The sequence below is a fragment of the Bombina bombina genome, chromosome 6, assembly GCF_027579735.1.
Source record: "Bombina bombina isolate aBomBom1 chromosome 6, aBomBom1.pri, whole genome shotgun sequence".
Classification (NCBI taxonomy): domain Eukaryota; kingdom Metazoa; phylum Chordata; class Amphibia; order Anura; family Bombinatoridae; genus Bombina; species Bombina bombina.
Window position 1 is genome coordinate 386,858,366 of NC_069504.1, and position 22,341 is coordinate 386,880,706.

The window sequence follows — 22,341 nt, forward strand, 5'->3', positions numbered from 1 at the left end:
TCTACATCATCATATCCATTTAAACAATTGAAATTGGCTGATGTGTCATAAGAGCATAAGTAGCTGGGTGTTTTTTTTAATGACCTCCTTTCAGTAATTAATCCTTTAAATTTTGGGAGAAAGATTTGTTATCTTTAGTTCCTAGGAACATAATAATCAGTTTCCTTTTGTTTAATTAACTCATTACCTCCTTGGTTATATACCTAGTTATCTCTTATTACACATAATGTCTCTTTGGAGTTGCAATTTTCAAGGTGACTTTTTCTTTTTCTTTCAAACAATGAAAACCTAATAGCAAAGTTGGAGCCACCTTGTCTGCTTAGTACATTCTTTTCCTTACTTTGTGCATATTTTTGTTTAAGGGCATCTAAAATCACACAGTTATGTTTAGCAAGGTGGTTCAAGGGTAACAAATATGCCACCTTTTCAGTGAGTTAATTACATTTCTTAACAATCTAGGATCATTGGTTGGGACCAGTGACTTTAGCCCGTGTTTGTGCATAATATATTTCTGCTCCTACAGAATGCTGAAGAAGGGATACAGGTAAAGCAAAACAGTTCATGCGGATTAATATAACTTAAAGGAACATTGTACACTTGATTTTTCTTTGCATAAATGTTTTTTAGACAATCCATTTATATAGCCCAAACAGTTGTTATTTGTTTAAGTTTTTTTATAGATTTGCTTATTTTTAAAAAACCATTGCGCTGATTTTCAGACTACTAACCAAGCCCCAAAGTTTTAGAAGGAGAATGTTGTCTACCTACTCCAGCTTGCTCCTGTTTGTGTAAAGGGTCTTTTCATATGCAGAGGAAGGTCTGCTCTTTTTGCTATACAGCCACTTTCACACAGCCACAGTAACCTTTTCAACAGAGCTAAACTGGGAGCTTCTAAGTAAGTTTTTAAACTGTTTTATACTGGAGTTTTATATCAGTATCTGTGCATCTTATAGTAGTGTCTATTATATGCAGTTATATGAAAATTGGTTTATATTGTTCTTTTAGAGAAGCATTAGAGACCTTTGCAATATTCTTTCATTATTATTATTATTTCATAATTGAGGATATCTAATCATCAGAGCTGTAAATGCACAATGCAGACTTCTCAATGCTATGCCTGCTATATATCTTTCCCTAATAACAACTACAAAATTCTATACTAACTTTAGGGTTGACTCCAATCTTTCCAATCCCATTAATCAGCATTTGTTTGGCTGCTGATCTGTGCAAATAACGGGAACATCGCTGATACGATACAAAGACAGCACTGGCTTTACATTTTATATTGCCAACAAAATGAACCCATAGAAAACATACAGAGGGGGTTGATAAGGTGCTAAACTGGCCTTTTTTTGCATCTTTGCCAACATAATGGGGAATAATTCTATGATCTTGTGCATGTAGACTTTGAAATGGACGCAGACAATATTTTATACTTATATATTTATATATGGTCTAGAATTAAATGAAACCTATATTCATAACTATTGTGTAGCCCCTTGGTAGTGGGTGGGTCAGAAATTTACATCTGTAAATGCACTTAATAGACAGATAAATAATATCTCGTAGAGCTAAAATATTTGCATGAAATTCAGGAAAATTGAAATCACACCGGCTTTGCAAATTCGCTCTTAAAGTGTCAGTAAACCTAAAATATAATGATATATAATTCTGCACATAGTGCAGAATTATATAACATTATATTAGTGCTATCGTTATAAAACCTTAGATTTCCTTTGAATTTTTTTAAAATGTCAGTTTTTCAGACCCGCTCTCTGTACTCTTCTGAGCGGGTCTGTTTTTATTACACAGCACATCGGGCCAGCTGTATAGTCACAGCCTGGCCCGACCGCACCATAACACTAAGTGCAGCTCGCTCCTGCTGTCAGACAGCTGTTTTTTTTATTTCATACACTTTCATAATTCTAAATTACAGCAGTTTCATCTTTATAAACAGGATTTCTATCAACAAGTTCGTATTTGTGATTGGGATTTACCAGTTTGCCATTCCGTCTTGTTATTTGGCAGCCATGATTACTAATCATTACAAGGATACTTCTATATATTAGTCCACAAAACCCCCACTAGGACAGCATATTTCCTGCAAGCCTAATGATATCACTATACTTTTTGCATAATTAATACAGAAAAAGAAAAAAACATAAAGGGCCATATTATGAGTGGAGTACTAACAGTTAGGCACGAGCGGTATTTTTTTTTTGCGGGTGTTTGCGCTTGTTGGGTTTACCACTCGAATTTCAAGTTTAAAGTAAAAGTGATCGCTTGAGCCCAATCGCGATTTATGCTTGAATGATTACAGCGTCCTCAGAGCTCTGGTTAATTATTTTGCAAAACAAAAATGTTGCACAAAACACATCAAAAATACATTACAAAAAAGAGATACACTCATAATAACACTATCTAATATAAATGATAAAAAAATATTGCGCACAAAAGTTATAAGGGCTTAAATATATGGGGCGCGATCCGATATGCGGCGTAGTTTTCGGCGCAAGCGAGGGAACCCGCGCCGCCCGTAATTTCACCTTGCACATCGTGGTATCCAATATACGGAGCCGTCAGATGCTAAAGTGGCGTAAGTAGGACAAACTGGCGTTGTTCCTAAAATTGCGCAAATACACATTTTAGTCGTTGCAAGTACTTACGCCAGTATTTGTCCACGTAAAGTCTCAATAAAGTGTAGTTTTATGCAAATTAGGCTAACAATCATAAAAATTACCTGCGACTCCATCTAAAAATGCGCAACGTAATTACGCTATTCAAAAGTCATATATAAACCCATGCGCAGCTGCCATTTTCTTCAGTGTGTTTGGATGGTTCGTTGAGCTACAGCACACTACAGTGAGTTTAGGATTAGTAAGAGTAGTGAGAGAGGCGCAGCATAATAGTTAGTTAAGTTGGATTTTTGTTTGGGTAAGCTTGTACATTTACTTACACTTATTTTTACATATTACACACATATTGCATACATACAAATACAAAATACACAACACTTTTTTTTTCTAACACCTCACACATTTTATTTCAATTTTACAGTGTGATAGGCTGAGTGTTTAGTTGTGATTGTGTGTGATTGAACTGGGAGTGAGTGTGAGTTTGTGAGTGTGTGTAGTGTGAGGATGGCAGGGAGAGGTAGGGCGGAGGGGATGAGGGGAGCGGAGTTGCAGGGAGAGGAGTATTGTAGCAGACAGGAGGAGCAGCGGGGTCCCTGTCAGGGTGTAATTGGAGTGGGGAGAGGGAGAGTTAGAAGGGATGATGGGAGGGGAGATGCCCAGAGACCAGGCACACTTAGAAGAGGGACAGAGGGTGCACATGGGGACAGAAGGGGGGAGGAGAGAGAGGATAGGGAGGAACCCACACCAGGGACATCCCAGGGAGCAAGCCAGGTGGCCACAGAGGATGAGCGCATGAGATGCCCAAACTTCTCATTCAATGAGAATGTTGCGCTAGTCCAGGCCATCATGGACAACTACAGTGCCCTCTTTGGCCAGGAGAAGGGCAAAGGTGTTGCCCGAAGGTATAAGACAGCATGGTTGGCGGTAGAGGATGCTGTAAACAGTGTGGCCCCACAGAGGAGGACTGTCGAGGGACTCAAAAAAAGGTGGAACGATTGTAAGAGGCTGGTGAAAGAGAAGATGGGGCAGGAAGCCATGCACCAGAGGAGAACAGGCGGTGGTCCACCCCTGGAAACCGAATACAACACCTGGCAGTAGATGATACGAAGGTCCCTGAGTATCACAGCAGTCCGTGGACTTCCAGGGGCTCGTGACTCAGGGGCTGCAACCACAGCACCTCATGCTGGTGAGTAACATCCCACACACCAGTATTATATGTATTTGAGAAATAACATCCTTTAATGTCACACATTCATGTACACAATGAGGAGCATGGTATTTGGCCTACTAACAAAAAAATCTACAATTATATTTCACATTAATGCTACTTAACACAATGCAATTCATGATATGAGGTGGAATAGTGCAATACTAACATGTCTCAGAGTAACACAGACCACAAGCCACATGTTAAGTTTTCAGTAAATGGACACTATAGCCATCACAATACTTTTAGCTCCAAAAGCAGGTTCTGTGCCTACATCAGGCTAAAGTAAATTGTGTGACCATAGTGTCACTTAAAGAACACATTTTCTCCATCACTGACATGTACACATAACTATTGCATGAAACACATACCTGTATACTGTGCAGATTAAAATCCCTCATATCACAAATCACATTGTGCACATGCATGTTATACAGTTTGACATGAGAATGAGTATTGTCCCTAGCATGTATCAATGTACATTGTATGCCCACATGGACATATATATATGACTGTACTAATCCCTATCATCATTTGACTCCTCCACAGAACCTCCTGTCACCAGGCTGCAAACAGGCATGCCGCCACCTCCACCACCACCACCAATCACAGGCATGCAGCCACCTCCACCACCAGTCACAGCCATGCAGCCACCTCCACCACCAGTCTTCAGGCAGCAACATGGACAGTATGCTCCCAGGCATGAGCAGGGTTGGATTGCCTCTGTTGAGGACCCAGAAGTGATGCATATGACCCCTGGCAAGATACCTGGCCTGAGGAATATCCTTTTGGCTTTGAGGGGGGGCCAAGTCAGCCATGAAGAGTCCATGTCTTTACCTCCCCCCGAACACAATATCAGGCCAGTCATGGCTTTTCCACACAGGGGATGTCGCAAGAAATGCAAACTGGACAGGCTGAGTGGTCACACACTAGTCGTCAATGGGACTACCAATCCAGCCTGAGAGCTCCACCATCCTCTTCTCTTGGGAGAGCTCCACCATCTGCTTCCCTTGGGAGAGCTCCACCATCCTCAGATGAGCATATAGCTGAAGTTGTCCCTGAAGCGCCAGCAGCTGAAGTTGTCCCTGAAGCACCATCAGCTGAAGTTGTCCCTGAAGCACCAGTAGCTGAAGTTGTCCATGATGCACCAGCAGCTGAAGTTGTCCATGATGCACCAGCAGCTGAAGTTGTCCATGATGCACCAGCAGCTGAAGTTGTCCATGATGCACCAGCAGATAGAGCTGAACCTGCACCTAGAATCACTGCTGCTCAAGAGCCTGTAGATCAACTGTATTCTCCCCTGGGCGAGGAATACATTTCACTCCAGAGGAGGCTCATAACAAGCTGCGAGAGCAGACAAAAAGGCCAACACAGGTTTCACAGGAGCCAACAGAGGTTACTCCAGTGTACCATAGAGCTGCAGAGGGACATGGCAGCATCATTAAATGCAATTGTACAAAACCAGTCGCAGATGATGAGAGTTATTTCTGATATGCAGATGCAGATTGACAACAGATGGCGGGAACAAAACCAACTCTTGGGTGTGTTGGTTGAGCACTTCACACACCAGCAGGACACTGCCTCCAGCCTATCATCTGTTCATCTGTGGCCAGCACTCCAGCAGAATCATCTGAATCTTCCCAAACAAGGAGAACCAGGAAATCCACTCCAGTCACCTCAGCCCCCTCATCCAAGAAGCCTAAAAAAAACAAAATATTCTTATAGTTCACCATAAATCTTGTCCTCTGTTATTTACCATATAATTGTCATCCACATCCATGTGAGGGTGTTTTAGTACACTAATATTGTTTAAACATATAATAAGGCCTGTGTGGAAATGGCCCAAAAAAGGTAATATCATCATGTTTATGACATATTCATGTTCTATAAACCACATCACATAGTTGTGTATGAAGGGTACATATAGTAATATTCACTTATAAGATGCAAATCAAGGTTTCTCACGTCCAATGGATATTGACACATGGGCAGGGATAGGCACAAGGCAAGGCTGTGGCGGACATTTTCTAAGGTAAAGACCTTTAGTGAAGGACACCTTGCCTATCACATGGGTATATATATCTAAATAATAATGTTTTTACAGAAGGTGTGAACATAAGGTATAAACATCAATTTTCATTCTTCTTAATGATAGTCAATAAATCATAGTGACCTAAAAATGAATTAAACAAATGAGATATTTTCAGTAATTAGGGTGGTTAAGGGAAGGGGGTGGGATGTAGTAGTTTAACTTACATGCAGTGGAAATCCGCAGTATGTAATTCTATGACCAGCTGCAGCAGGGGCAGCACCATGACCAGGGACCTCAGCAGCAACTATAGAATCAGCATGTATAGACAGAACAACAGGGGCTTGTAGGGCTTCCAGCACCCCTTGTGCCCCATGATGCACCCCTTGTGCCCCATGATGCACCCTTGTGCCCCATGATGCTGCCTCTCTATGGAAAGCAGGAAAACATGGTGGCTAATGAGGATGTGCATTGGCGGGTTTTTAAGGCTTCCTGTTGTGAGGTTGTGCAGTTTGTGATTGGTTTGACACACTTGCAGGGGCAGGAATAATAAATGCTTTGAAGAGGTTTAACTATTTGTGATCAAGCTGCTGATATGTATGTTGCTGAGCATGCATTTGTTAGGCCTTCAGAGAGTTACATTGGTTTATAAGTCAGTGCAAGGGTTGCTGTGCCTGCAATTTGTGGCGAGATGAGAATGGAGTAGATTTTCTGAATTCTGCGTGCGTAAGTCCTTACGCTGTATATTGGATACCAAACTGCGCGTGTTTTGTATGTCAGTCTATGGGTAAAAAAAATACGGGCGAAGGCAGAAATATATGTGCATAAGTTGTATGCTACGCCGTATATGTGATATCAAACCAGCGCAAAATTTGGCGTCGCCGGCTTTTGCGGGCGACACTGCATATTGGATCGGGCCCCTGAGATCTCAAGTGTTATAGAAAAAAAAAGGCTAGCAAAAGGCTGTAACATAGACATATATAAAATAAATATACATGTCTAAATATGGATATATATATATATATATATACAGGGAGTGCAGAATTATTAGGCAAATGAGTATTTTGACCACATCATCCTCTTTATGCATGTTGTCTTACTCCAAGCTGTATAGGCTCGAAAGCCTACTACCAATTAAGCATATTAGGTGATGTGCATCTCTGTAATGAGAAGGGGTGTGGTCTAATGACATCAACACCCTATATCAGGTGTGCATAATTATTAGGCAACTTCCTTTCCTTTGGCAAAATGGGTCAAAAGAAGGACTTGACAGGCTCAGAAAAGTCAAAAATAGTGAGATATCTTGCAGAGGGATGCAGCACTCTTAAAATTGCAAAGCTTCTGAAGCGTGATCATCGAACAATCAAGCGTTCCATTCAAAATAGTCAACAGGGTCGCAAGTAGCATGTGGAAAAACCAAGGTGCAAAATAACTGCCCATGAACTGAGAAAAGTCAAGCGTGCAGCTGCCAAGATGCCACTTGCCACCAGTCTGGCCATATTTCAGAGCTGCAACATCACTGGAGTGCCCAAAAGCACAAGGTGTGCAATACTCAGAGACATGGCCAAGGTAAGAAAGGCTGAAAGACGACCACCACTGAACAAGACACACAAGCTGAAACGTCAAGACTGGGCCAAGAAATATCTCAAGACTGATTTTTCTAAGGTTTTATGGACTGATGAAATGAGAGTGAGTCTTGATGGGCCAGATGGATGGGCCCGTGGCTGGATTGGTAAAGGGCAGAGAGCTCCAGTCCGACTCAGACGCCAGCAAGGTGGAGGTGGAGTACTGGTTTGGGCTGGTATCATCAAAGATGAGCTTGTGGGGCCTTTTCGGGTTGAGGATGGAGTCAAGCTCAACTCCCAGTCCTACTGCCAGTTTCTGGAAGACACCTTCTTCAAGCAGTGGTACAGGAAGAAGTCTGCATCCTTCAAGAAAAACATGATTTTCATGCAGGACAATGCTCCATCACACGCGTCCAAGTACTCCACAGCGTGGCTGGCAAGAAAGGGTATAAAAGAAGAAAATCTAATGACATGGCCTCCTTGTTCACCTGATCTGAACCCCATTGAGAACCTGTGGTCCATCATCAAATGTGAGATTTACAAGGAGGGAAAACAGTACACCTCTCTGAACAGTGTCTGGAGGCTGTGGTTGCTGCTGCACGCAATGTTGATGGTGAACAGATCAAAACACTGACAGAATCCATGGATGGCAGGCTTTTGAGTGTCCTTGCAAAGAAAGGTGGCTATATTGGTCACTGATTTGTTTTTGTTTTGTTTTTGAATGTCAGAAATGTATATTTGTGAATGTTGAGATGTTATATTGGTTTCACTGGTAAAAATAAATAATTGAAATGGGTATATATTTGTTTTTTGTTAAGTTGCCTAATAATTATGCACAGTAATAGTCACCTGCACACACAGATATCCCCCTAAAATAGCTATAACTAAAAACAAACTAAAAACTACTTCCAAAACTATTCAGCTTTGATATTAATGAGTTTTTTGGGTTCATTGAGAACATGGTTGTTGTTCAATAATAAAATTAATCCTCAAAAATACAACTTGCCTAATAATTCTGCACTCCCTGTATATATATATATATATATATATATGTACATATGTATTTATATGTGTATATATATATATATGTATGAAGTGCACTGGAGCTCTTTGCAGATGAAAACATGTAAAAGCCTATTCATATTTAATATAGTGTTATACTGTGTATTTACTGTAAATGTTTCACATTCCAATGTTCTGCACATAGCAGAATATGTTCTAAGTATTTATAAATAGAAATTCATATATATATATATATATATATATATATATATATATATATTTATCTGTATATATCTATACCTATTTATATATATATTTATATATATATAAAACAGTCCCAGAGCTCCGCACTCACTGTAACCAATAGACAGGAGGTGCCCGGGGTGCATCCAGAGAAAACATATGCATAAAAAAGGAGACGCACTCGCCGGGTCTTAGAAATTCGTGTGTTTAATACACCATGTCCAGTAGTGACGTTTCGGGGTAGTTACCCAGAAACGTCACTACTGGACATGGTGTATTAAACACACAAATTACTAAGACCCGGCGAGTGCGTCTCCTTTTATATATATATATATATATATATATATATACTGTAGATATATATTTGACCAAAAAAAAATCAGATATATTTAGAACTCTGTATTTATGAATAAATAGAACATATTCTTCTATGTGAAAAACATTGAAGTGTAAAATATTAATATTTTCATGATCGGGTATGCGAGCGAGTTATGTGTTTCCACTTTTTTTGCTCCATTGACTTCTATGGGGGAATAGGTGAACATATTTGGCTTTTTGTGCTCGTCGGGTTAGCACAAGAGCGAAAACAGTTTACTTTCAACTCATAATACGAGCGCAACCCAACGAGCACCGCAAGCTTACTTCTAGCGCAGTTAACGTGGGCGCGTTAAATAGCGCTCCACTTGTAATCTGGCCTAAAATGTATCATAAAATAATCAGATGATTACAGGAAATAGGAATTATTGGGAAAGTAATATGTATAAAAATATTTCTAATAATTATGTCTGTGTTATGGGAAACAACACTTAACAATAGCCTATGTGTTCTGCAATACGATTCCCATGAATGCGCACCACCATAAGTGACATAAAATGTTCTCTTGATGGTTTTTGCAAACACAACTGAAAACATAGTGTATGTAGTGTAGTCCCAAGCTTCAGAGTTCAGTATAATTGATTCACTCTTATTCTTCATGGTTATTCTCCAGGCCAGAGACCTGTAGTATAACAATCAAGCCCCAATTTCTTTTAATTAGCGAAGGAAAAAACATATGCAGATTTACTTGTTTTGATGAGTTGCTGTATAATGCATTATTCAAAATTTCACTGCCTTTAGCGATTTATTTAAAGGGACACAAATTTTTTCTTTCATGAATCATACAGAGAATGCAATTTTAAATAACTTTCTAATTTACTTCTATTATCTAATTTGCTTCATTTTATTGAAATCCTTGGTTGAAAAGCATATCTAAATAGGTTAAGAGCTGTTCATTGGTGACTGCAGATAGATTCTTTGTGTGATTGGCTAGCCCATAAAAGTAAATTGGAATGTTGTTTAAAATTGTATTCTTTATCTGAATCATGAAATTTTTGGGTTGCATGTTTATTTAACAGTGTCCTATTGGAATAATCAACACACCCTTTTCCAATTAAACCTCTACTCATTTGAATTACCATACACTTTACTTAATTCATTGTCTGAGTGAAATAAGAGAATGGGTAACATTGAAATTTTCAATTTTAAAGTGAATAACATCCATTGAGGTTCCTTCTTATAATTATTGTCTCTTATTAGTCATTTCCTATCCAATGTGTTCAGATAGTGTCATATCTTTCACATCTGAGCCACTGGGTTCATACCTGGACTAATGTATTCTACTCAGCCTGGCACTCATAGTGTTGAAGAACTGGCTAAACAAGATGTGTGTATGCAATTTTCTTGAACACAATGCAACAAAGCTATTTCCTTTTTAAGTAAGCAGAAAATGTACTTTTGATTTTTCTCTGATTATCGGGGGGGGGGGGAGTGTACGTGCAGCGATCCTAAGGGGTCGCACTATCAAGAGCTCCAGTTGACCAACAGATAATCCATTGATTATTGACACCATCCTAGAGTGAGACCATTAAAATGAATCACAATATTATTGCCCTTTATAACGAGGTGCATATCACAATCGTCTCAGCTGTATTTCTGATACTAGAGACCAGGATCGGACACTAAAGGCCTGAAATGCCGGCTTACTACTGGCAGCGTTTCCCTCCTTGGGCCGCAATCCGATATAAATCGTCGGTTGCAAAAGCCGGCGACGCCAAATTTTGCGCTGGTTTGGTATCCTATATACAGCGTAACCTAGAAGTGACGCTCGTATATTTCTGCCTTCGGCCGTAGTTTTATGGCCCATAGACAGGTATACCAAACCAGCGCAGTTTGGTATCCAATATACAGCGTAAGGTCTTACGTGGCGAATATGGAGAAATCTTACTCCACTTTCACCTCGCCACAAATTGCAGGCGTAGTAAGCCTTACGCTGAGTATTGGAGCCCCGTAGCTCCCTAAACTGGCTGACCTAACGCATGTGCAATGTCTATCTACCTGTCAATCGCAATCCCCCGCCGCAATCCCTAATAAAGTGTTTAACCCCTAAACCACCGCTACTGGACCCCGCCGCCACCTACATTTAATGTCTAACCCCCTAATGTGATCCCCCTACACCGCTGCCACCTACATTAAAATTATTAACCCCTAATGTAATCCCCCTACACCGCCGCCATCTATATTAAAATTATTACCCCCTAATGTGAGCCCCCTACCCCGCCGCCACCTATTTTAACTATATTACCCCCTAATCTAATCCCCCTACACTGCCGCCACCTATATTAAATGTATTAACCCATAATCTAATCCCCCTACACCGCCGCCACCTATATTAAATGTATTAACCCCTAATCTAATCCCCCTACACCGCCGCCACCTATATTAAATGTATTAACCCCTAATCTAATCCCCCTACACCGCCGTCACCTATAATCAATGTATTACCCCCTAAAATACTAAAATGTCCCTACCCTAAACTAGATTTCAAATAGCCCTGAAAAGGGCTTTTTGCGTGGCATTGTCCCAAAGTAACCAGCTCTATTACCAGCCCTTAAAAGGGCCTTTTGCGGGCCATTGCCCCAAAGTATCCAGCTCTATTACCAGCCCTTAAAAGGGCCTTTTGCGGGGCATTGCCCCAAAGTAACCGGCTCTATTACCAGCCCTTAAAGGGGCTTTTTGCGGGGCATTGTCACAAAGTAATCAGCTCTTTTACCTGTAATCTAATCCCCCTACACCGCCGCAACCTATAATACATGTATTACCCCCTTATCTAATCCCCCTACACCGCCGCCACCTATATTAAATATATTAACCCCAATCTAATCCCCCTACACCGCCGCCACCTATATTAAATATATTAACCCCTAATCTGACCCCCCTACACCGCCGCCACCTATATTAACTATATTAACCCTAATTATATTAGGGTTAATATAGTTAATGTAATTATTATATTAGATATATTAACTATATTAACCCTATCTAACTCTAACACCCCTAACTTAATTATTATTAAAATAAATCTAAATAATATTATTAATATTAACTAAATTATTCCTATTTAAAACTAAATACTTACCTATAATTACATTGTAGCTATTTTAGGGTTTATATTTATTTTACAGGTAACTTGGTATTTATTTTAACTAGGTACAATAGCTATTAAATAGTTAATAACTATTTAATAGCTACCTAGTTAAAATAATAACCAATTTACCTGTAAAATAAATCCTAACCTAAGTTACAAATACACCTATACTATCAATAAATTAATTAAATAAACTACAAATATCTAAACTAAAATACAAATAAATACACTAAACTAAATTACAAAAAACCCCAAAAACTAAATTACAAAAAATAAAAAAAAATTACAAGAATTTTAAGCTAATTACACCTATTCTAAGCCCCCTAATAAAATAACAAAGCCCCCCAAAATAAAAAAAATTCCCTACCCTAATCTAAATTACAAAAGTAATCAGCTCTATTACCTTTTGTGGGGCATTGCCCCAAAGTAATCAGCTCTTTTACCTGTAAAAAAAATAACAACCCCCCCATTACAACCCACCACCCACATACCCCTACTCTAACCCACCCAATCCCCCCTTAAAAAAACCTAAGTCTAACCCCCAAGTGCTCCTTACCTGTCCTGAAGACCGGCGGAGAAGGTCCTGTTCCAGGCGGAGAAGTCTTCTTCCAGGCGGCGACCTTTTCTTCTTCCAGGATCCAGCCGGCGCGGAGCGGAGGAGTTGAAGACCGATGACCGCGGAGCTTAAGACCGTCCATCTGGAACTGAAGACCGGCGATGCTGGAACTGAAGATCGATTAAAAATGGCATCCCTTGAATTCCTATTGGCTGATTTGAGCCTTCAAATTCAAATCAGCCAATCGGATGCGAGCTACTTAAATTCTATTGGCTGATTTGAATAGCCAATAGAAAAAGAGCTACTGTAATTCTATTGGCTATTCTAATCAGCCAATAGAATTACAGTAGCTCTTATTCTATTGGCTATTCAAATCAGCCAATAGAATTAAAGTAGCTCGCATCCGATTAGCTGATTTGAATTTGAAGGCTCAAATCAGCCAATAGGAATTCAAGGGACGCCATTTTTAATCGCGTACCTTGAATTCCTATTCAGTGTACGGCGGCGATCGTATGAAGAGGATCCTCCACGCTCCGGCTCCGGTCTTCAGTTCCAGTGTCGCCGATCTTCAGTTCCAGCATCGCCGGTCTTCAGTTCCAGATGGACGGTCTTAAGCTCCGTGGTCATCGGTCTTCAACTCCTCCGCTCCGCGCCGGCTGGATCCTGGAAGAAGAAGAGGTCGCTGCCTGGAAGAAGACTTCTCCACCTGGAACAGGACCTTCTCCGCTGGTCTTCAGGACAGGTAAGGAGCACTTGGGGGTTAGACTTAGGTTTTTTTAAGGGGGGATTGGGTGGGTTAGAGTAGGGGTATGTGGGTGGTGGGTTGTAATGGGGGGGGTTGTTCTTTTTTTTACAGGTAAAAGAGCTGATTACTTTGGGGCAATGCCCCACAAAAGGCCCTTTTAAGGGCTGGTAATAGAGCTGATTACTTTTGTAATTTAGATTAGGGTAGGGAATTTTTTTTATTTTGGGGGGCTTTGTTATTTTATTAGGGGGCTTAGAATAGGTGTAATTAGCTTAAAATTCTTGTAATCTTTTTTTTATTTTTTGTAATTTAGTGGTTTTTTTTTTGTAATTTAGTTTAGTGTATTTAATTGTATTTTAGTTTAGATATTTGTAGTTTATTTAATTAATTTATTGATAGTGTAGGTGTATTTGTAACTTAGGTTAGGATTTATTTTACAGGTAAATTGGTAATTATTTTAACTAGGTAGCTATTAAATAGTTATTAACTATTTAATAGCTATTGTACCTAGTTAAAATAAATACCAAGTTACCTGTAAAATAAATATAAACCCTAAAATAGCTACAATGTAATTATTAATTATATTGTAGCTATCTTAGGGTTTATTTTATAGGTAAGTATTTAGTTTTAAATAGGAATAATTTAGTTAATATTATTAATATTATTTAGATTTATTTTAATAATAATTAAGTTAGGGGTGTTAGAGTTAGATAGGGTTAATATAGTTAATATATATAATATAATAACTATATTAACTATATTAAGCCTAATATAATTAGGGTTAATATAGTTAATATAGGTGGCGGCGGTGTAGGGGGATTAGATTAGGGGTTAATATATTTAATATAGGTGGCGGCAGTGTAGGGGGATTAGATTAGGGGGTAATACATTTATTATAGGTTGCGGCGGTGTAGGGGGATTAGATTACAGGTAAAAGAGCTTATTACTTTGTGACAATGCCCCGCAAAAAGCCCTTTTAAGGGCTGGTAATAGAGCTGGTTACTTTGGGGCAATGCCCCGCAAAAGGCAATTTTAAGGGCTGGTAATAGAGCTGGTTACTTTGGGGCAATGCCACGCAAAAGGCCCTTTTCAGGGCTATTTGTAGGGTTAGACTTAGGTTTAGTGGTAGGGAAATTTTAGTATTTTAGGGGTTAATAAATTTAATATAGGTGGCGGCGGTATAGGGGGATTAGATTAGGGGTTAATAATTTTAATATAGGTGGCGGCGGTGTAAGGGGGTCAGATTAGGGGGTAGTACATATAATATAGGTGGCGGCAGTGTAGGGGGATCATATTAGGGGGATAATATAGTTTAAATAGGTAGCGGCATTGTAGGGGGATCATATTAGGGGTTAATATAGTTTAAATAGGTGGCGGCGGTGTAGGGGGATCATATTAGGGGGTAATATAGTTTAAATAGGTGGCGGCGGTGTAGGGGGATCATATTAGGGGGTAATATAGTTTAACTAGGTGGCGGCGGTGTAGGGGGATCATATTAGGGGGTAATATAGTTTAAATAGGTGGCGGCGGTGTAGGAGGATCATATTAGGGGTTAATATAGTTTAAATAGGTGGCGGCGGTGTAGGGGGATCATATTAGGGGGTAATATAGTTTAAATAGGTGGCGGCAGTGTAGGGGGATCATATTAGGGGGTAATATATTTAATGTAGGTGGCGGCGGGGTAGGGGGCTCACATTAGAGGGTAAAACATTTAATGTAGCTGGCGGCGGTGTAGGGGGGTCAGATTAGGGGGTAAGACATATGTAGCTGGCGGCGGGGTCCGGGAGCGGCGGTTTAGGGGTTAATATATTTATTATTAGGAGTGAGAGGGGGGATTGCGGATAGAGGGGTATACGTGTCGGGATGATGTTTGGGAGGCGTGTTAGACAGTAATGGGTGATTTTATAACTTAGTCAGTTTTTTTATGTGGCGGCAGTTTCTAAAGTGCGACTCCAGAAATTTGTACTTACGCAGATTTCTGGACATCGCTAGTTTGTCAGACTTACGGCACTTTAGCATCTGACGGTGCCGTATATAAGATAGCTCGAGTTGTGAGCTGAAACTACGGGTGGCGTAGGTTTCCACGCTTGCGCCAAAACCTGCGCCGTATATCGGATCCCGCCCTTGGTGCGCCAAGGTGCTAGACCTTAACTGGATTTAGCAGCACATTCATTTGCATCTTAGCTTCACCTCCCATACAGAAGTCACCAAAATATTGTCAACTAAGAGAGATGATGTTTGCGTTGGGAGAGAGCATGCTGCACAGCCTTGACCACCTTATGCAAAAATAGCAGCACTTTTGCAATGTTTGGCAAAGCACCACTGGATTACTTGCACAGCTATTATAATAAAATTCATATATCGTCTGATGCACTTTTAATGCTTTGGATATACAATCTCTATGCACCATTTATAATATGCTTGCTTCTACCTCACACTGAACGCACCGCACAGCAACAGAAAACATTCCCTGAGACGTACAAAGAAAAAAAACACTTGGAAAAACACTGTCTTTTAACCTCTTGACTAACGCTACAGAATCAGCCAGCATGCCCGTATATTGCCACACCTATACTTCCACTGATTCATTGCTCACTGGACTGTCAGTAAGCTTGCATGAGAGCGGTGGTTCTCCATTAAGCCATTCCCATGTTCACTCAGTGTCTAAATCACCAACCCACCAAGTAGTTTGACAACTACTATCGAAGCCATTGATCATAATTTAGTGGCTAAAGGGACATATTCTAGGACTGTGCAGTCTCAACAAAAGCATGATAAGGATGCAACACCTGTTTCCCTGTGATACAAAGGGGGACCTTTACTAAGACCCAACAGGAATACCAGCAAACTGCACTGTTTCAGCGGCCAAACACAAACCTAGGCCATCTTCTCTCAAAATAGAGGGGACTTATAATACAATTTATGTTAGTTTTATGCTAGAACATATGTTTCCTTGGTTACACATTACAAGATTGGACTCTCTCCTTTGCAATATTTTTCCTAAGTCTTATGGAACTCACAAGACTACCGTAAAACTTGCTAAGAATTGTTCAGCATATAGTAGGATAACCTGATATCACTCAAGCTTTATTTGAAATAATTTAATTTCTGCCTATTATGGGTCAGATGACAAGTGGAGCGTTATGTAATGCTCCCGCCTGAGCATTAACTGCACTAGAAGTAAGCTTTTGAGCGCATTGGGTCACGATCGTATTACAAGTTTAAAGAAAACTTTTGCATTCACGCTAACCCAATGCACGAAAAAAGCTGAACTTACACTATCGCATGCACGATAACCTATTACCCCATAGAAATCAATGGAGCAAAAAAAGTAGAAAAATATAACACCCTACTCACTCACAAACATGATCGCATATTCTCAAGTGCGCTAACCCAACATGAAAAATATGAATATTTTCCATTCCAATGTTCTTTACATAGAAAAATATGTTATATTTATTCATAAATACATATTTTTATATATATCTAAAGGCATTTTGCTCAAATATATATTAATACCTATATATATATATATATATATATATATATATATATATATATATATATATATATATATACATGATTATATCTAGGTATAGATAAATACAGATATATAAATAGGAATATATATTTATAAATACTTAGAACATATTCCCCTATGGGCAGAACATTGGAATATGAAATATTTACAGTAAATGCATAGTTAAAACCTTTATTAAATACAAAAATTACATACATATGATTTTTCATAATTTAATCTACTAAGTGACAGTCTAGTCATAATTAAACTTTCATGATTCAGATAGGACATGTAATTTTAAGCAACTTTCTATTTTACTTTTATCATGTTTACTTTTATTATGTGCTCTTGGTATTCTTTGTTGAAAGCTAAACCTAGGTAGGCTCATATGCTAATTTCTAAGTTCTTGAAGGCCACCTCGTATCTGAATGCATTTGGCAGTTTTCACAGCTAGTGGGTGTTAGTTTGTGTGCGCCATATAGATTACATTGTGCTCACGCTCGTTGAGTTACTTATGAGTGAGCACTGATTGGCTAAAATACAAGTCTGCCAAAAGAGCTGAAATAAGGGGGCAGTCTGCAGAGGCTTAGATAAAAGGTAATCACAGAGGTAAAAAGTATAATAATATCACTGAGTTGTTTATGCAAAACTGCAGAATGAGTAATAAAGGGATTATCTATCTTTTTAAACAATAAAAATTCTTTAATTTGATTCTTTAATTCGAACCAATGAGCAAACACCTGGAACTATTATTTACTATCTACTACGAGTGTTCGTTTTGTCATATAGGCCTCTAGTTATCAAGCCGTCAACCGCAAATACGCTGGAATTCCGCAGCGTATTTGTGGCAAGGCTGATTCGCCATAGTTATCAAAGAGATAAGGCAAAAGTAGAGACAGGCAAAAGTAGAATATAGTGACGTAAGCTACGATCCGCCGGTCTCAGTCCGACACAGATCGATTCTTACGTCACTCCAGATGTTCCGAACACAAGTTCGGCACAATCTGACTACTTTTGCTAGTTATCTAATAACTAGCAGGTACGCTCGGCACTATTCCGGCCCAGCGTACCTGGTTTTCAATCCACCGCCCTGGAGGCGGCGGATCCCATAGGAATCAATGGGAGTCTAAAACAAAATGGGGGAGGGGTGCGCTCATAAACAGAGCAGTGAGTGGGACTAAGTCTATTGCCTAATAACTAATATATATATATTATCAAAGGCTCGTTAGTATCAAGTGAGTAGTTAGTCGTGGTTATTTGGCAACCTAGTTATGGGAGGTGATTTGCCGTGATATCTGGCAATTATATAATGGGGGGTATTTTTATTAATAAGTGGGTCCTCAATAGGATAAGATACACATATGTGTACAATGAGGTTTGTTACAAATTGTGATACAATATGTTACAAGATAGCAATGCTTTAAGGTGCAAAATACATATGGTGGAAACAAACAACAATATGTGGTGTTTAGAATAAAGACAGGTGCTAATATAGAGTAAAGATTTAAACTATAAAAGGGTAATGACTCTGTTATACAGATATGTGTGTATATGTAAATACTTCCAGATTAAAAAACAAATATTCGATTTGTATTAATATTCAGTTTATAGATATAAATAAATAAAAACAAATAAAATGAACAAATCAGTAAACCTTATCAATTGAGTATATCAAATAATGCACTGTGTCAGTAAAAATGGTGTCGGTAAAAATAACTTGTCAGCATAGACAAAAATACTGAGATTTAGCTGATATGATAATAGACACTCTTGTTCATACTATGTCCTTGAAAGGATATGATGATTATAGTTCAGCATGAAATGTAAAAGTTAAAAGTTGTGGCCACAACTATTTGTAAGGGATCCAAAGAGCTCCAAAGAGCTATTTCCTGTTTAGGTAGCTTGTGTAGCTTGTAATGTCCCGTAATTAAAATAGAGTATACGGAGTTCTTATGATGCTCACCCCTACCGGACTACCGATATCCCTTACCTCCTCTTCTAGTATCGTGGGTTATGGGAAGGTTGTAATTGACCCGGGATGTGTCTCAGTTCGGCGTGTTGCCGTGTAGCTGTGGTGGTTTGTGAGCGTCTCACCTTCAAATTTCCCGGTCAGTCCTTCCTACCCTGACGTCTACACAGAGTAGTCACGTGGTCCTCGGAGGTCCAATCGGATAGCCGGGTCATTGGGGGGAGTGGTGCAATAGCGGTTCTATCAGATTTTCTTGCTGGAGCCAAATTCGGTCACACTGGATTGTCAAAATCTACGCGTTTCAGCGCTGGATATGCGCCTTTATCAAGAAAGCTCATGTTCGCTGCTGCCCGATATCCCATTGATTTATATGGGAGATGTCTGCACCTAACACCCTAACATGTACCCCGAGATCTAGTGTACTGGAAGGGTTATGGCCCAGAGGAATGATATTTTGAACCTGACTGGAATGTCCATGTTCCAGCTAAAGTAAGGGCCTTCCACTAGTTCATGCCACAAGGTCGTGCCTTGGGGGAACTCTGTCAAAAGGGCCTAAGTCCCTTAACTGTTCCTCAGCGCCGGTTTCATCCTTAGGCCCTGATATTCACAAAGTCTAAACCCACTGAATTTTCAAAACAAAAAGGGTGGAACTCTCCAGCACGGCGCAATCTCTCTCATTTATGTATATGAAGCAGAGAAAAGCCCAGTGAAATGTAACACTGCAGGATATGAGAGTTTTGTTACACTTACACTTAGGTTTTTTTTGCATTTTATACTACTATACATTTCAGATTGGGTCCTTTCAGTACATTTATTGCATTTAAGCTTTACACTTTCTCATTTGTAATTTAATATATTTCAATTTTGATCTAGCAGTGATTTTACAGATTATGATTATGCTTTAACTGTTTCTGTGTTACCTTAATAATTTAGTATCATACATGTATAAAATTACATTGCACTTTGTATTTTCTCCATTGTAAACTGACAGTTTCAGAAAGTGGAAGGGACATAGCAGTTCCCTGGGCTGAACTAGGGGAGTTCCTAGGGTATGTCAAAAGCTCTCTCAGATGTTTTGTGAAATTTTAAACAAGCTGGGCTCACTGATTTGTCTTGCCACCTGTATGCAGGTTAAATTTGCTCAAAATTCATAACACACTTATTTTAACAAGATAACAATTTTATGTGTGTTTATAATAAATTTTAGGTGCAACTGGTGACAGCTAACAAGGAGAAGTGGAGTAAACTCTTTTTTAAGGAACCAGTGGGACCTGAGTTTGTTGAGCCCTGCTTTAGCAAATTAGAGTATTTTATTATTTTATTATTTATTTTTTTCTTTTAAAAAGAGTTATACAAATATTCATTCTCACAGGACCTGCACCGTTTATTCAGTCTAGCTAAAAGTCTTAAACTGTAAACAATTTTCTATTATACATATAAAAAAGAAGCAGTAAAAGAAAACATTAAATTAACATGTATAAATTGATACTGAAACAGAAAATGAGCCCCATTTATTAAGCTGGGAAAGCAGCTTTGTGCCGCCTGCATTTCAGGCTTGTGAGAGCATGTGCTAGGACAGTTTCACAGCAATGAACCTTGTCTGCCCTGCTGCCATTAATAAATGGGGCTCAGTGCCTGATGATCTACAACTGATCTGCAGTGATCAGCTGCTCACTAGCTAATAAGGGAAGCTCCCTCAGCTCTATTAGTAGACAGTGACAAGCCTCCTCAGTCAAGAAAACAAAAAAGTAGCATAAATCAGCACAAGAAATTCTTTATTAAGTACAATAAATGCAACAAAACATAATAGTAATAATATTAATAATTCATCTTAGTTATTTCTTGAATATTTTATAAAGTCATGTAACCCATCTTCAAAGCCACAAAATGGATTTATTAAATCTAGACAGATTCCCACTCTTCATTGACAGTCTTGGTCTTTCTGATAATGCTTCCAAATGATTATCATGGGGAAATGTATTTTAACTTTCACTTTATGATTAATTAAGTCACTAACTAATCAGAATTAAAAGTTGAGGGTTGCGTTTTAGAATTGAGACATATGTCTCTGGCTTCGATGATCAAAAGTGCCCCGAGCTAGTGAGATATTCAAAAGGTATCCGTTGCGATTAGGGATGGGTGAATGTGTTTATATCCGAATTCGGATGTTAGAACGAATGTTATTGTAGAAATTCGATTTACATAATAGAATGTTGATAAGAACGAATATTCTTAAAAATTTGATTTTCGAATGTTATTTACAGTTTTCGAATGTCACATTCGAATTCGAATGTTACATTCGAATATCAGATTCGAATTCGAATATTACATTTATAAAACACAATTGTAGACTAGAAACACTATTTCGAATGTCACATTCAAATCGAATATCACATTCGAATCGAATGTCACATTCGAATTTGAATATTACATTTATAAAACAGAGTATTAGACTAGAAATACTATTTCGAATTCGAATGTCACATTCGAATCGAATATCACATTCAAATCGAATATCACATTTAAAACACAGTATTAGACTAGAAATACTATTTCAAATTCGAATGTGATACTCGAATTCGCATGTAGCATTCAAATTCGATTATTACATTTATTAAACACAGTTGTAGACTAGAAATACTATTTCAAATTCAAATGTCACATTCAAATTCAAATATTACATTTCGTAATTGAATGAATACATAGCTAAACATTTTATTATTTGAACGAATATTTTCGAATTTTATTGAAAAATTCGAAAACAAAAATTCGAAAATAGAATGTTAGAATGTTATATAAACATTCGAAATTCGATTTGAACGAACAAATGTATCAAAATTCGTTTTAAATTTCGAATGTTTAGAAACATTCGCCCATCCCTAGTTGCGATTTCAAGAAAGCTGAAGACATATTAAAAATGACTGACAGTACCGATAAGCAGGTAATGAATGTAGGCGCCAACCTTTTCAGATAGGTGATTACAGCCCTCTTCTCCAAATAAAACTCTAGAAAGGAACACAAACGATAGTGCAATAAAAAGTAATGTACTCACTAGGATCTAATGTAGATTGTTTTATTGAAGACTTTCTACAGATATATCTTCAAACAACCTTTAATAAAAACAATTAAAAAGCTCAATGCATACTGTTTAAAGGCAGCATTGCCAAGAGGCATCTTACCATTCATTTCAGTAGGTGTTGATGTTGTTTTGATACCTGCGATATAATCAAACAGCATCACCACTTACATCGAAGGTGTAATGTACATTATCCCTTAAAACATTACTGTATGACAATATAATTTACTCAACCTCTGTTCTTAAAATACAATAGTGAATAAAACATATGAATAATACACAAATATGAGTTGGGGGATTGTGGGTATAGGATATGCGTATATACATTGT